The sequence below is a fragment of the Kogia breviceps genome, chromosome 5 (assembly GCF_026419965.1).
Source record: "Kogia breviceps isolate mKogBre1 chromosome 5, mKogBre1 haplotype 1, whole genome shotgun sequence".
In the NCBI taxonomy this organism is placed as follows: domain Eukaryota; kingdom Metazoa; phylum Chordata; class Mammalia; order Artiodactyla; family Physeteridae; genus Kogia; species Kogia breviceps.
Window position 1 is genome coordinate 147730359 of NC_081314.1, and position 14966 is coordinate 147745324.

General features: G+C 44.7%; 1 protein-coding gene across 4 annotated transcripts in view; it reads left to right on the forward strand.

Moving 5' to 3' along the window:
• Nucleotides 1-14966, forward strand: part of TRAPPC10 (trafficking protein particle complex subunit 10) — a 91548-nt gene that overhangs the window by 4923 nt on the left and 71659 nt on the right. For 2 of the 4 annotated variants that reach the window (XM_067035216.1, XM_067035217.1), the window contains exon 1: nucleotides 9050-9096. The exons of the other annotated variants lie outside the window; for them this stretch is intronic. The gene's annotated coding sequence lies outside the window, so the exon portion shown is untranslated. Of the gene's footprint in view, nucleotides 1-9049; nucleotides 9097-14966 lie in introns of those variants that run through there. 4 annotated transcript variants of the gene reach the window in all.

Consider the following 14966-nt stretch of genomic DNA (forward strand, 5'->3'; position numbering starts at 1 on the left):
TACAGCAGTTACCCTGTTTTGTGATGATAATGATGTCATTGAAAGAACTGTTGCACGATGTAGTATTGAAACTGATTAACTCAGCTGGGGCCTGGGACATCTTCAGTATTGCTGTTTCCCCTCAAAAATTTGGAACATCCTTTGGGCCCTCTCTGGGTTTGCTGCGGTACCCTGAAACACCTGGGTACACATTTGGGAACCCATGCTACTAGTATGTTAGCCCAACTCTAGGGTGGATTCAATTGAACCAGTAATTCAGAAGTGAAAAGCTTCCTTTTCCACTTGAACGTCGGCTCATGTGCCTGATTTACAAGATGTGTTTCTGAAGAGTTTCTAGTAAAGTTTGGTTTATGCAAACGAGACTCGGGGGTCTGATTTTTTTTTTTTTTAATTTAAGCACTGATGAATCTCTGAAGTAATCAAGCATGGCAGACATAACACATGGGCCGGTCTTTCCCTAGAAAGGAACTGACGGCATGGTGGTTGGTCCACACAAGAGGTAGGAAAGGCCACCTTGGTTACCTTTTATTGAAAAGGCCAGTGACTTACTGAAGAATTTTTTGTCTAAAAAAACTTTTTTGCCAGTTGACGGAGTGGAGTGGCTTTTCACATGGAGTGCACAACTTGGTGCGTGGTCTCCCAGGGGCTCCGTGTTGATCTCCGGGCCCTCTGCTCTGGCCTGGGGGCTTCGGATCTAGATGACAGACCGCGGGACGGGGACTGCGCAGCCTCAGATTCTCCCGATCGCCTCCCTCTCTCACAGTCTCCCTGCTGGCGTTTGCCCACAGCCTCCTGGGCTTTCTCTCCTCCCTTTCTATCACCTTTCCTTCTGTCTTTCCTCCCTTCTGTCCCCGCCTTCAGTCAAATCGTTCCTTTGGAACTGCTCTTAACGTGAATTTTAAATGTATTCACAGCATTTTGCACTTAGAGAATGTTTGGTTTTTACATTTAAAATCGGTGACCTTGTCGTCATCCCCAGCTGCTTTCTCGCCCGACCGCCGTTCCGTCTACCGGCAAATAGCATTCTACCTTCGAACTGATCTAGGAGTCAGCCCCTTCTCCACACCTTCACTGCTGCTCCCCCCAAGCCCCGCCCCCTTCATCTCTCCCTGGGACCCCAGCAGCCTCCCAGCTGGCCACACCATCTCCAGCCTGGCCCTTGAAGCGCGTTCTCTCTGGGGTTGAAGGCAGTCTCTCTAAGAGAGAAGTACAGCATGTAATTCCTCTGCTCAGGCCCCTCCAGGGGCCACCCACCTTCTCAGCGTAATATTCCCAGGCCTTCCCATGGGCTCTGAGACCCTCTGCGTCCTACCGCCCCCTGGCCCCAGCACTGGCCTCCTGGCTGTGCCTTTAACCACTGGGTCCCTGCAGCCCCTGTTCGCGTGGTGCCCGCATCGCTTTCCTGACCCCCTGGGTGCGTCCCTCCCGCTCCCTGGGCTGCTCATGTGCCACTTCCCAGGCCTGCTTAGGGTTTGGCATCGCTTCGACTTTATTCAGTCTTATTGGCTCAGCACCCCCATGATAGAACCTTTGTTTTTTCATGGTGGATTGTTTCTCTTCACCCCTAACCCAGGCTGCCCGCACACTAGAACGTGCGGTTCAGGATTGCGGGAACTTTATCTGTTATGATCACGGCTGTGTTTCTGGCGCCCGGACGGTGCTGAGCGCGCAGTTGGTGATCAGTACATATTTGTTGAAGAATCAGATCAACGAATGAGTAAACATTACTGTAAAGGGAAAACTGTGCTCTGTGTCATTGAACGCTTCCATAAGGCAGGCGCTTTTGATGGTGTAAAGTTATTTTCTTTAAATACACGTCTTCATCAAGATCATTTTGTAGAATTTGAATCCTGATCACTCAGACTTGTTTTTAGGTAAACTGCTATGCGCTTAGTTTTTTTTCTTCTTTTTGATTCTAGGACATTCTCTGTTTGGAGTTTTTGAATTGAGGAAATACATGTTAATCCAGTAAAAGAAAAGCTCAGTGGTATGGTAGGGGCCATAATCTTTAAAATGGTCCTTCTGAGTCGTGTTCAGATATGTTTTCTTTACTATACGTCAATAGAAATTTAACTGTGACCAAAACAAAGCATTCTCGGGTCGATGATTCAGCTTCTGCTGTGGAACATTTAGGATTGAGAGACTGTCAACCTGGCATTTGGATAAAGCCTTGAAAGAAGATAGAGCTGTAACTTTTCGAAATGAAACTTTAACCTTAAATGTGTATAAATAAGAACAGGAATACATTTTCATGATAAAAAATGGAATCTAGAAGTGTAATTGCTGGGTCAGAAGCGGGGAGCAGTTTAAATTTTGAGACCTGCCCCTCAGTCACCCTGTGAGAACGCTGTCCTCTGAGATATACTCCGCCCCGCTGAATGGGGGTCATCTTTGTAGTTTTTGCCAGTCTGATGGATGACTGTTTCTGAACAACTTTATTAAGAGCTCTAATCTACATACTATAAAATTAATATCCATTGTACACGTGCAATCCTCTGACTGATAGTAAATATACAGAGTTGTGCAGCCATCACCGTAATTCAGTTCTAGAACATTTCCATCACCCCAAGAACTTGTTAGCAGTCAATCTCTGCTCCTATCCCCAGGCATAGGCAGCCACTAATTTGCTTTCTGTCCCTATAAATTTGCGTTTTCTAGACATTTCAAAGAAGTGAATCACGTAATATGCTGTCTTCTGTCCGGCTTCTTTCACTCTGCAGTGTTTCTGAGGTTCATCCGTGTTGCACCAACTATAATTTGCCCCTTTTTTATTGCTGACTCGTATTCCACTGTGTGGATGGACCGCATCTGGTTTATCCATTCGCCAGTTGATGGACATTTGGATCGTTTCCAGCTTTTTGTCGTGAGTAATGCTGCTCTGTACATTTGCATGAGTTGTAAGGTTTCACTGTATTTTCTTGATATATGTCCTTTATCAGATAGATGATTTGCAAATATTTGGTCCTGATCTTTGGTTGTCTTTCAGTTAATGTATTTTGAAGTACAAACATTTTAAATTTCGATGAAATCCAGTTACCAATTTTTTTTCTATGGATTTTACTTTCGATATCATACCTAAGAACTCTCTGCCCAGCCCAAGGCCCTCAGAGTTGGTTTGGTGTTATATACCTGACAATTAGTGAGGCTCTTTTTATGCGTGTACTTGTGCTTGGACCTCTTCTGAACTGCCTGTTCATCTGGGTTTACTTTGACGTATGAGAAGTATGGCCGAAAACATACCTAAAAGATGAATTGGTGTAGCACTAGGAAAGATGTACCTTCTATTTTTGTATTTTATACCATATGTATTAGTTTTCTAGGGCTGCTGTAACAAATTGCCAGAAACTGGATGGCTTAAAACAACAGAAATATATTCTCTCACAGTTCTGGAGACCAGAAGTTGAAAATCAGAGTGTCAGCAAGGCTGTACTCCCTCCCAAGGCTTTGGGGGAGTGGGCGGGGTGGGAATCCTTTCTTGCCTCTTTCCAGCTCCCAGGAATCCTCGGCTTGTAGCCACACTGCTCCAGTCTCTGCCTTGTCTTCACACTGCTTTCTCTCTCCCTGTGTTTTCCCTTCTGTCTCTTATCTGACCTGACAAGTGACCTCTTGTCATTGGATTTAGGTCCCATCCATATATGATCTGGAATGATCTTATTTGAGAGCCTGAGCTTAATCACATCTGTAAAGACCCCTTTGCCAAATAAGGTTCATTCTCAGGTTCTGGGGCGTCAAGACGTGGACAGATCTTTTGGGCGTCCTGTTCAGCTCCTTCACTGCAGTGTCTGCATGGCGTTCAGGTGCACGTCGGCCGGCATCCGTCGAATGTCTTTGGTTTTATGTCACTTCCTCTGCTTGGAGGCTTGTCCTCATTCTCCTCCTGACCAAGGAGCAGTGCCCTGGCATCTGGAATTGGGGCTTGAGATGTCGATACAAGGTGGGATGATCTCTTAGGAAAAGACGAACGCTTTCTGCAATCTTTCTTTCCCTCTTTCTTCCCCTAGGGAAATAAATGCTTTTGTCTTCCTGCACAAGTGTTACATGATGTTTCATTCCTCAATATTATTTTAGGCCTTTGTTTGCAAAATTTTTTAAAAAGTGAGCAGAGAAATTATGAAGAAACTGACAGTAGGCTTAGACGTTGGTTTCACCACAGAGTGGGATATGTTTGGAAGTTTTTTTATTTTTAACAGATCTGTTTAGTGTTTGGAAGTTGTTGCATAAGTTTCAGAGCTGGGATTTTAGGTAGAGCCTTGGAACTAACAATAACCCCTGTGGTAACAATTTTTACTACATCCATACATAGCTCACCGTTTGTAGGCACTCTTAGTCTGGCTGGGTCAGCTCAAAAGTTTCTAGGCATTGAGGTGCACAGTGGGAAGGGCCGTCAGGTCATTTGGAGGTTGAAGACCTGAGGGCCAGTTTCGCTGTGCCTGACCAGGACCCCTCAGTATTAGGTAGCACGGCGAGGACCAGCAGCAAGGTGGCGACTCCTCCTCCCCCACGACCTTACCTAGTGGTCAGGGTGTCAGACACTGTCTGCCCACACGGAAGGGAGGATTGTCCCTAAAATTACCCCTGAGAGAAAGCCTTTGCCATAGAGTTAAGTAAAAGAAGAATATCACTTCCTTTAGTTCAGCAGTCGAAGAACTGAGTAGGGCAACTGTACTGGAAATATTTAGTGTAATCTTACTCATTCTAAAATTAAATTCATACTCGGAGAACTTGACCACCAGCAAGCACCGTCATTGCATCTTCTGTAGGATATCCTGTCCTTTGGGGGCCCTGAATTGTCTAGTGTAGAACATGAGGGAGTTGGGCTAGATTCGCCATCAGCGAATGTGTACTCAGCATCTCTTCTGTGCCAGGTGCTGTTGCAGGTGCTTGGGTTACACCTGTGAGCAGAGACCCCAGCCCTCTTAGAGCTTACGTTCCAGCAAGAGGAGATAGACAGTGTACATACATAGTAAATTATGTAATAGGTGATATGTGCTAGGCCGAAAAGGACAAAGAGAAAAGGGTAAGAGAAATGGCAGAATTGTTAACATTTCAAACTTTTTATTACAGAAACTTGCAAATATGTAAAAAGAAATAGAATTATGTGAAGAAACCTTACAAACCTATCGCTCAACTTCAACAATTGAACGAATGTCAGTCTTGCTTCTTTATACCCCTCATTCCTTCCAGTCCTGTGTTATTTTCAAGCAAATCTTAGGCATCACGCATTTATCAGTAAATGTGTGTGTTCCGGACTGAATATTTGTGTGGCCTGCCCAAATTCATGTAGTGAAGCCCAAGCCCCTAATGCGGTGGTATTTGGAGATGCGACCTTCTGGGAGGTCATCAGCATTGGCTTGGGTCACGAGGGTGGTGGGTACCTTACAGTGGTGTCACTGACCTCATAAGAAGAGGAGGAGACATTGGGAGGGCACTTGTGCTCTGCAAGTCAGGAAGGAGAGCCCTCCCTGGGAGCACAGTCAGGCGCCTTGCACTCCAGCCTCCAGAATGAGGAGGAAAACAATTGTGCTGTTTCAGCCACTGCATCTGGGGTGTTTTATCGTGGCAGCCTGAGCTAAGACAGTATGGATCTCTAAAAGACCAGGACTTCTAAAAGACATAACTGCAAAAACTTTTATGGCATCTAAAAAAACACAATTCCTTAGTATCAAATATTCAGCGTTTACATTTCCAACATGTCTGAAGTGTCTTTTTTTAAAAAATTATTTGAATTATTTAGTATCCAAATAAGGTTTTTAGGTAAATGTCTTCAGTCGCTCTTGAAATTTTGATTTCCCCCCATCCCTCTTTTGTTCCTTGCAGCTTCTTGAGGAGCCCAGGGGGTGTGTCTTGTGGTCCCCTGCCTGGACTGTGCCAGCTGTGTCCTGTGGTGTCCTTGAACACCATCCTCTGTCCTCTGTTTCCTGAAGGGTGTCAGAGCCCGAGTCTGGGTCAGAATGCAGTTTGGATTTTTCTGGCAAGACTTGCACAGGTGGTGGTGTGTTCTTCTGTCAGCAGGCGCAGTAATGTCCGCTGGTCTCTCTTTTTGTGATGTTAGCAGATATTTATTCTCACATCATTAATTACCTAAGGGTTGCAAAACCATGCTATTTATTCTAATTTTACCGTTTCTTCATTTATTACCTGAAAGATTTCTGTAAAGAGTGTGTATTTGTATACACACACACACACACACACACACACACACACACACACACACTTGTTTATGTTATTTGGTTACTCAGTGGTATAGTTTTGTATAGGAAAGGCAGACCAAATACTTGATTCTTCTCCTTTACATAACTTCTCAAAATGAGTTAGTTCACTAGTATTCTTCATTGGTGATCAATTAGCTTTTGCTTATTTTTATTTTATTTTATTTCTGTAGTATCATTATGAACTTAAGGATTTAAACATACTTGGTTTGTTTCAGTCCATGCACTTGTTATCGTTACTGATGGGCAAGTTCCCTCTTTGCCAGCAGGCTTGTGAGTGTAGGAATCTGTTAGTTTCCTTGCTCTCTGGTATGACGCAATGTTCCAGACTCATTTTGTGCATTTGCTGTCTGGACCTGGAGTAGCCATTCTCCAGGGAGCCCTGATTCCTTCTAGTGGGAGATGGTATTTGGAGACCCCAGTCTGTGTGCTTGGGCTTCTAGTTGCTGCTGGGCTATTTCAGGGGGCAGAGCTAGGAATTTAAAGGTGGAAGCACATCCTGAGTTCACTTTGATCTTTTCAATTCAAATTCAGAACTTCAGGGTTTTATTTAACCGCTCTATCCTCTATATTTGCTTTCTTCCTGCTCTTTTATATTTTCTTTCCTCCAGTTTTCAGGGATGATAGTGTTAGAGCGAGGTTCTCAGACTGGATCAGAATCCAGTGGAGCGCTCGTTGGAACCCGAGGCCAGGCCCCACCCCAGAGTTTCTGACTGAGCAGGTATGGGGTGGGGCCTGGGAACCAGCACTTGTAACAAACACCCAGATGATGCTGGTGCTGCAGGTCCAGGGAACTACTTACTCCACCTTCCACAGCCTCTGAATAACACTTTAACTCTGCCATCAACAAAGTGACTAGTGAAGATAGACTTAAAACTTTTTTAGGAGTTCTTTGTGGCATTTGGATATGTTACCCCACTAGGAATGAATAGTCAAATGTCTACGAACTGCACATACATTTAATAAGCTCATTTGTTTTATATTTTCCTGATATTTTTAGGGAAAGCTTTTTAAAAATTTAATTTGTTTTATAATTATATAAAATACATGCTTCCAAAGGCAAATCTGCCAACACGATACATTTAAAACAATCTAGCGTATACCCCTGTCCTCTCTACCGTATCCCTGCCCTGACCTAAATAGTCTCCTTCTATAGGAGACATTCATACATATTTGTACTTCCCCTTCTTAGGTCAGAGATTACAAACTACACACACATTTTTCCCACTTTGCTATTTTCCCTCAACGTTTCCTGGTGGACATAGTGTGTGAGATCTTTCCCGTTGCTTTTTATAGTCCCCTAGACCTTTGTCGTGTCCACGTGCTGTGCTTTATTCCACCGGTCTCCCATCGGTGGAATTTGAACGGTTTCATCTCTTGCTGTTTGACATAGTCTTGTACCGAGTAGCCTTGCGTGTGCGTCTGTGTTCTCATTTTCCCCGTGTACCTGTCGGGGTAGAGCAAGCACTGCAAGGGTTGCTGGGACTGTGGTAAACACTTAGTCTTGCTAGATGTTCTCAAACCCCCTTCACGATGGCGCACCTGTTGAAAAGTGCAGTTAGACCACATTGAGAAAGAGAGTGATCTTCGGACAGACCTTAAGGAGGTGAAGGGGAGATCGGGGAAGGAGCCCTTTGGGAGCCCTTCTACCCAAGTCCGCAGGTCAGGGGCGTGCCCGGAGTGAGCAGGATCTCCTCCTGAACTCGCAAATGCAGGGGTTCAAACTGCTGCAATCTTACTGTCTTTCCTGTATTTTAAAAATATGTAAACCTTCAAAGGCTGAATCTTCAGTCTTCACATATTTAGATGCATTTATCCGATCTTTCTGTTTCTGTTGGAACTCTTCAGTTTTAAGTCTAGTGTGGTGTCTGAGTGCTAGAGAAGGTGACTGCTGTCCCCCGGTTAGAAGTGTGTACTCAGACCGCCTTAACGCTTGGCGTGTGTGTTAACTTGTCTTTCGTGTCAACAAAGAAGGACTTCGGGACTTTCTATCTTGCGAGTAGTCTCTGTGTGTTGCTTGTAGTTCCTGTTCTGCAAACCCCCACAGTGTGAAACTTGACTAACACGCACACATTGTACTTTTTCCCTTTGGTCACACCTGCGGGGTGGTGACTGTTGCGTAGACTGGGTACCGGGGGTGAGGGACACGGGGTGGGGGAGCACGTGTGTCTGTCACAGTCAGGCTGGGGGAAAGCTGGATGGAACTGCCTAACATGAAAGCTGGTGCTGACCTGGCCGGGTGTGCGGAGTTGTGATTTAATCACCGTTATTTTGGAAGGCCTGAGGCAGGGGATGTGACAACTGACGACCAAGTGCAGGCGATTCCCATCATGTCGAATGGAGGAATTACTTTTCTTGAAACTTGGCCTCTGCGGCTCGGAGCTGCGGGAGGGTTCATTTGCTTTTCTTCTCAGTATCGACCTTCCAGTGAAGGGAGCGCAGTGTTCATGTGTAGAAATGGGCCATCGGTTGCCTGGTCGTTTTCGGGCACAGGCTAAGCCTTAATTTCTATTAATACTTGCAGAATCTGGATGCCATCTGGGTCTTTTTTGTTCTTTCTCGTTAGCTTTCACTCCCTGCCCCCACCCCCAAATGTGAAAGCCTTTCATGTACAGATACCCTGGGAAGAGCCCCGGGGAGGCTGCCGTACCCCGGAGCACACATCTGATGTCAGTTGTCCCCGCGAGAGAGCTACCAACTTGAGGCAGGAATTCACTTTGATTACCACATTGACACTACACATAAATTATGGAAAATACGTGTTACATATTGTTGAATAGGCTGCAGTGACTTCCCAGTTTGTGACTTTGGACTTTTTTTTTGTCCATTTGCAGGTCGGTTGTACTAGAAGCTGTTGAGGAGAAATTAAGGAACGTACGGTCTGAGGGTGAGCGCACGTGTGCTTAGGGTTAAAGACAGTGCCCTCCTCAACACTTCTTGTTTTCCAGTAGGAGTCAGCTGCCTCACAGTGAAGCGTAGCTTTATTTTGTTAACAGCATGCTTAAAGAATGGCTGTTTTTATCAACTTTTATATAAAGCAAATGTTAGATAAATTCTATATTTCCTTTGACTTTTTTTGAAGTAAAGCCATAGCATCGCTTGCTTGGAAGGGCCTGAGGTAGGTTCCCTAGTCCTAGTCCAGCCTCTCCACAGCGGCCTAGTCTCCAGAGACCCAACTAGGAGGTCGTCAGGTGCGGATGAGCCAAAGGCAGGTTCCTCTGTCTACACCACACACTTCTTCATGTGGAGCCACGATCCACCCTCTAGTGCTGTGGAGCCTCTGGAGCCATAAAGGGTAAATCTGACCCCTTTTTTTTTTTAAGTTAAGACGCTGCCCGCTAGACGGTTGAAGACAGCCATCTTATTAACAGACTAAGTAATCCGGATGTCTTCAACAATTTAAGATAAAATGCGAGATGCATTTTATTAGAAAAGTTACTCTTTCCTTTTACTGAGATTACACTAAAGAATTTGAAGAAGAATTGTACTGTATGAGAGTATCAATAAAATATTTAAAATCTTTATTTAATATCTTTTATCCAACATAAATCTCCAAATAAAGGTACCGATATTGAAAATACATGGTAGCAGGTGTTTCGGAAAGCTGTCCTCAGCGGCAGATTGGCTGAACATTGGGTTTTTATCTGCCACTTTCTCATGGTTGTAATTTCCTGATCCTTTCCTACTTTTGTGTGAGGGCCTTCACAGTTTGTATGTTTCAGCATTGGTAACAGTGGGATGCCGGTGACATAACGGTGCACTCTTGGTGGTGGTTTTGGTGGAAGGTCTTCTGGAGCCTGTGTTTTCAGCCAAGCGGTGTCAACACAGCCACTGCAGATTCCTTAGGAAACAATAAAATGAGGAAACAGAGAAGCAGCTCGGAGTGGCAGCCAAGAACATTGAGTTCGGAGTGGGCTGCCCCGTGCGGCTCGGCCCAGCTCTGGTGCTTGGGAGCCGCTTGACTCAGCTGGGTGGGCAGGTGCCGGGTGCCTGGGCCTCCACGTGTGGGGTGGCTCTAGGTCCCGGGGCTGCTGGGAGGGCTCAGGGCGCCTGTGCAGAGTGCTGTCCGAGAATGCACGGTAAACAGAGGGGCCCTCTTTTGACTTTTGTTAGCTAGCTCTCACCTGGGGCCAAACCCTCTATAGTTTATTTAGCACATCCTCCCGGATCATCAGATCAGATTACATAGGTTTTTTGGGGGGGGGACAGGGGGGGTGGCAGCACAAATCAAATGCTTTTATTTTTCCCTTTTAAGTCTCTCATACACTTTTGATAGTTGTGTCCGTTTTTTTGCGGCTGCTGTAACAAATTACGCAGGCTTTGTGCCTTAAAGTAACAGAGATATTCTCTCAGAGCTCTGGAGGCCAGAAGTCTGAGTGGGTCTCCTTAGGTTAGAATCAAGATGTGGGCAGGGCTGATCCTTCCCGAGGCTCGGGGGGGAGAATCCATTTCCTGCCTTTTCTGGCTTCTAGAGGTGCCCGCGTCCTTGGCTCTCTGGGCCCCTCCGCCTTCAAAGCCAGTGACACCAGGTCAGTCTTTCCCGTGATGCCGTCTCTTCGGTTGTGGCTCTTCCGCCTCCCTCTTCCCGACTTAAGGTCCCTTGTGAGTCCAGTGGGCCATCCAGAGAATCCAGGATCATCTCTTTAAGGTCAGCTGACTAGCCGCCTTCATCCACCGGCAGCCTTAATTCTCCCTCCCCATGTAATGTAACATGTTCCCAGGCCCCAGGGAGTTGGCCAGTTTCGTAGATTTCCGACTGCCCATAACATGCGTCTGGGAGAGAACCATTGGTAATGATTCTATACGTATGAAAACCCTGTTTCTTCCCCAATTGAGAGGTGACTTTTCTCAGTATCCCCAGAGGCGTAGTTGGTAGCTCAGGAACATTCAAACCACATTTGGTAACTTACGCTACTTTTTCTGCAGACTGTTTCATGCCAAATTCTAACTGAGTGCTAAAATCTTTTAAAAATGATTACATAAACATTATAGGAACATTAGCAACAACGAAGGTATGGCTTTTTGAACATAGATACAAACATCTTTCTTCTAGATTAAGAGAATATGTGCCTTTATTTTAGTCTAGTTTAGACATCCCACATTCCTGAGATGCAGGCTGTGAGCCCCTCTGTAATCTCCTCCCCCTAATGGAACCACTTTGCACGGTTTGGTTTGGATGTAGGTTTTCAGGAGGATGAAGCTTTCACTGCTTGTTACCTGCGGGAGGCATTTTCACACCGAGCAGGACTGTGGACTCAGTCCTCTGCTCTTGAAGTATCAACGTAAGACCGATTCTGTTCTGGTTGCAATGGACTGTTACGGATTGAAAATCTGAATTTTAAAAATGCTTTGACACTAAGTAACTTGGTGGATTTGCAGTTCTAGGGACCCTAAAATAAAAGTTGAGTGCGTAAAATGATTGTAAGTTTTCATTGCTCCTTAGGAAGGTGAAGCGTGCAGCAGATGATGTGTGACTGGCCCTGGCCACGGCCGGCCGAGGTGCGTCTGCCGCATCCTCATGGGTCTGCCTGGGCCTGTTACTCATCTTTGCTTAGACTGTCGTCTTAGTGATAGCATCTCGGGTCTAAAAGACTGTCTAGCCTACACGTTTCTATTTTTAGTTATAATCGACTTCTTTGAAAATTAGAGTTGTTTCAAAAATAGCCAGCTTTTTACTCTTAGTGTTGGTCATCTAGAATCCAAATGAGGGAATTCTCTGGTGGTTCAGTGGTTAGGACTTGGCGCTTTCACTGCTGTGGCCTGGGTTCAATCCCTGGTCGGGGAACTAAGACCCCACAAGCCACACAGCGTGGCCAAAAATAAACAAATAAAATCTGAATGATATATCTTTATCTGTAGTTATTTATGTTTTGTTGGACATGTGTTAGTGTCTCTTTACGTTGGTAAAAGTTATCTACTTTATGATTGTCCTTCTGTTTTAAAAATTTTAAGAAAATGTTAAGCTGAGTTTGTTGAAATACCCATTTATGCTTAAGTCACTGAAGTCGTCTTTCTGAATTCTTCCCCCCGCCCCGTGTTTAATTAGTTCTTATCTGCTTTTAACAAAGAAAGTTTAAAATTACATGATTAATACATGAATATATATGCTTCTAAAAATCTCAGAGCATGCAGTCATAATTCAGGAAATAGCGAAGGTCTGCATCAGTCACCTGACGGCATGGAACAGCAAGTCTAATCACAACTGGTGTAAATAAGAAAACAGGTTCAGATAAGCAGCAACCCGGGGCTCTGCCCTCCTTTCTTGGGGAGCGTCTGAGCTGGGCTCTCCTCAGCCGTTGGGCTTAGGCCCAGCCTGGAGTCAGGTGCCAGCAAGCCTGGGCACCATCCAGACGGAGTGCCTGCGTCCCTCCGCAGAGCAAGGCCACTGTCCCCTGATGTTTCCCTTTACGTTTGAGTGGCCCCTCTGCCTGTCGGCAGTCATTGCTCCTGCCTGGGTGCTGCCACACGCCGATGCCGATGCTCCGCAGACGCCCCTGGAGCTGCCTGTGGGCGCCCTGGCTGGCCCCATCCTCGTATCCACGTGTCCCCAATTGAGTGACCACACACACACACACACACACACACACACACACACACACACACACACACACACACACACACACGGAGAGAGAGATTTGTATTGGGTTGGCCGAAAGGTTCGTTCCGTTTTTTCCGTAAGATGGCTCTGGTAGCGCTTAGTTGTCTTTAACTTCATTTGAAACAATTTTGTTAGATTGTATTGTGACAGCTGTCATATCAGCGTGCATTTAAAAAAAAAAACTAACCAAAATTGGTGAATTTTTGTGTAGCCATTTTAATATTGAAGGTGGAAGAAAAACAACATTTTCGGCATATTATGCTAGATTATTTCAAGGAAGGTAAAAACGCAACTGAAAACACAAAAGAAGATCTGTGCAGTGTATGGAGAAGGTGCTGTGACTGATCGAACGTGCCAGAAGTTGTTTGAGAAGTTTCGTGCTGGAGATTTCTCACTGGACGATGCTCCACGGTCGGGTAGACCAGTTGAAGTTGATAGTGACCAAATCGAAACAATAATTGAGAAACAATCAACGTTATACCACGCGGGAGATAGCCAACATACTCAGAATATCCAAATCAAGCAATGAAAATCATTTGCACCAGCTTGGTTATGTGAATTGCTTTGGTGTTTGGGTTCCACATAGGCGAAGAAAACCTTGACCGTTCTGCATGCGATTCTCTACCGAAACATAACGAAAACATTCCATTTTTAAAACAAGTTGTGATGTGCTATGAAAAGTAGACACTGTACAATGATGTGGAACGGAAGAGATCGTGGGGCAAGCGAAATGAACCACCACCAACCACACCAAAGGCCGGTCTTCATCCAAAGAAGGTGATGTTGTGTTTATGGTAGGGTTGGAAGGGAGTCCTCTATTAAGAGCTCCTTCCGGAAAACCAAACGATTAAGTCCAACAAATACTGCTCCCAGTTAGACCAGCTAGCTGAAAGCAGCACTCCACGAAAAGCGTCCAGAATTAGTCAACAGTAAACACATAATCTTCCATCAGGATAACACAAAACCTCATGTTTCTTTGATGACCAGGCAAAAACGGTTACAGCTTGGCTGGGAAGTTCTGATTCATCCGCCATATTCACCAGACATTGCACCTTCAGATTTCCATTTATTTCGGTCTTTACAAAATTCTCTCAATGGAAAAAATTTCCATTCCCTGGAAGACTGTAAAAGGCACCTGGAACAGTTCTTTGCTCAAAAAGATAAAAAGTTTTGGAAAGATGGAATTATGAAGTTGCCTGAAAAATGGCAGAAGGTAGTGGGACAAAACAGTGAATACATTGCTCAGTAAGTTCTTGGTGAAAATGAAAAATGTCTTTTATTTTTACTTAAAAACTGAAGGAACTTTTTGGCCAACCCAATATTAATGGGATTGTGCTTTGAATTACTTATACAAATTATTTTGATGTCTCCCCTCTCTCACCAAAAAAAAAAAAAAGAAAGAAATCTTAGTTGTTGAAATAAATAGTCTGAGTTGACTCTTTTAATAGGCCTCTTGAGTAAGAAAAATAAACACAGCAGTTTTCTGAACAGGGTTCTTTGAACACATCAATCTGAAGCCTCATTTTTGCTTCTACTAGCTGTTTTCTAACAACAGAATCCTTATTGGGTTTTCTCATGCCCCTGTTGCCCATGGGATCAAAACAGAAGTGGCTCTTACAATACAGACCTCAGAACGCAAATGGCTTTTCTGCTAAGTGGTTTTGGGCTATTTTGGGGAGCTACAAAGTATACACTGTTAATTTAATTACTTATCACATAAGCCTAGATTTAATTCTTTTGGGGTTTTACACCTAAGCTCTTTCCCGTCCCTCTCTTTTAGAGCTCTGGCTCTCTATAGCTCATTTTCAAAGACATCTCTAGTTATCATAATACTCAATATAAAGACTTAGGAGTATTATCATTAATAATAGCTATATATTCTGAGAAGATCATGGGAGGCTTTTCTTCATGTTCAATCACTGTAGAATTTCAATGGGTGAGAAGAATTTGACCTTCAAATGTAAATCAGGGGTGCTGTATCAGTTGGCTAGGGCTGCCATAACAAAATACCACAGACTGGCGGCTTAAACAACAGAAACTTGTTTTCTCACAGTTCTGGTGGCTGGACGTCCAGATCAAAGTGTCGACAGGGTTGGCTTCTGAGGCCTCCCTCCTTGGCTTGGAGGTGGCCAGCCTTCTTCTTGCTGTGTCCTCATGCG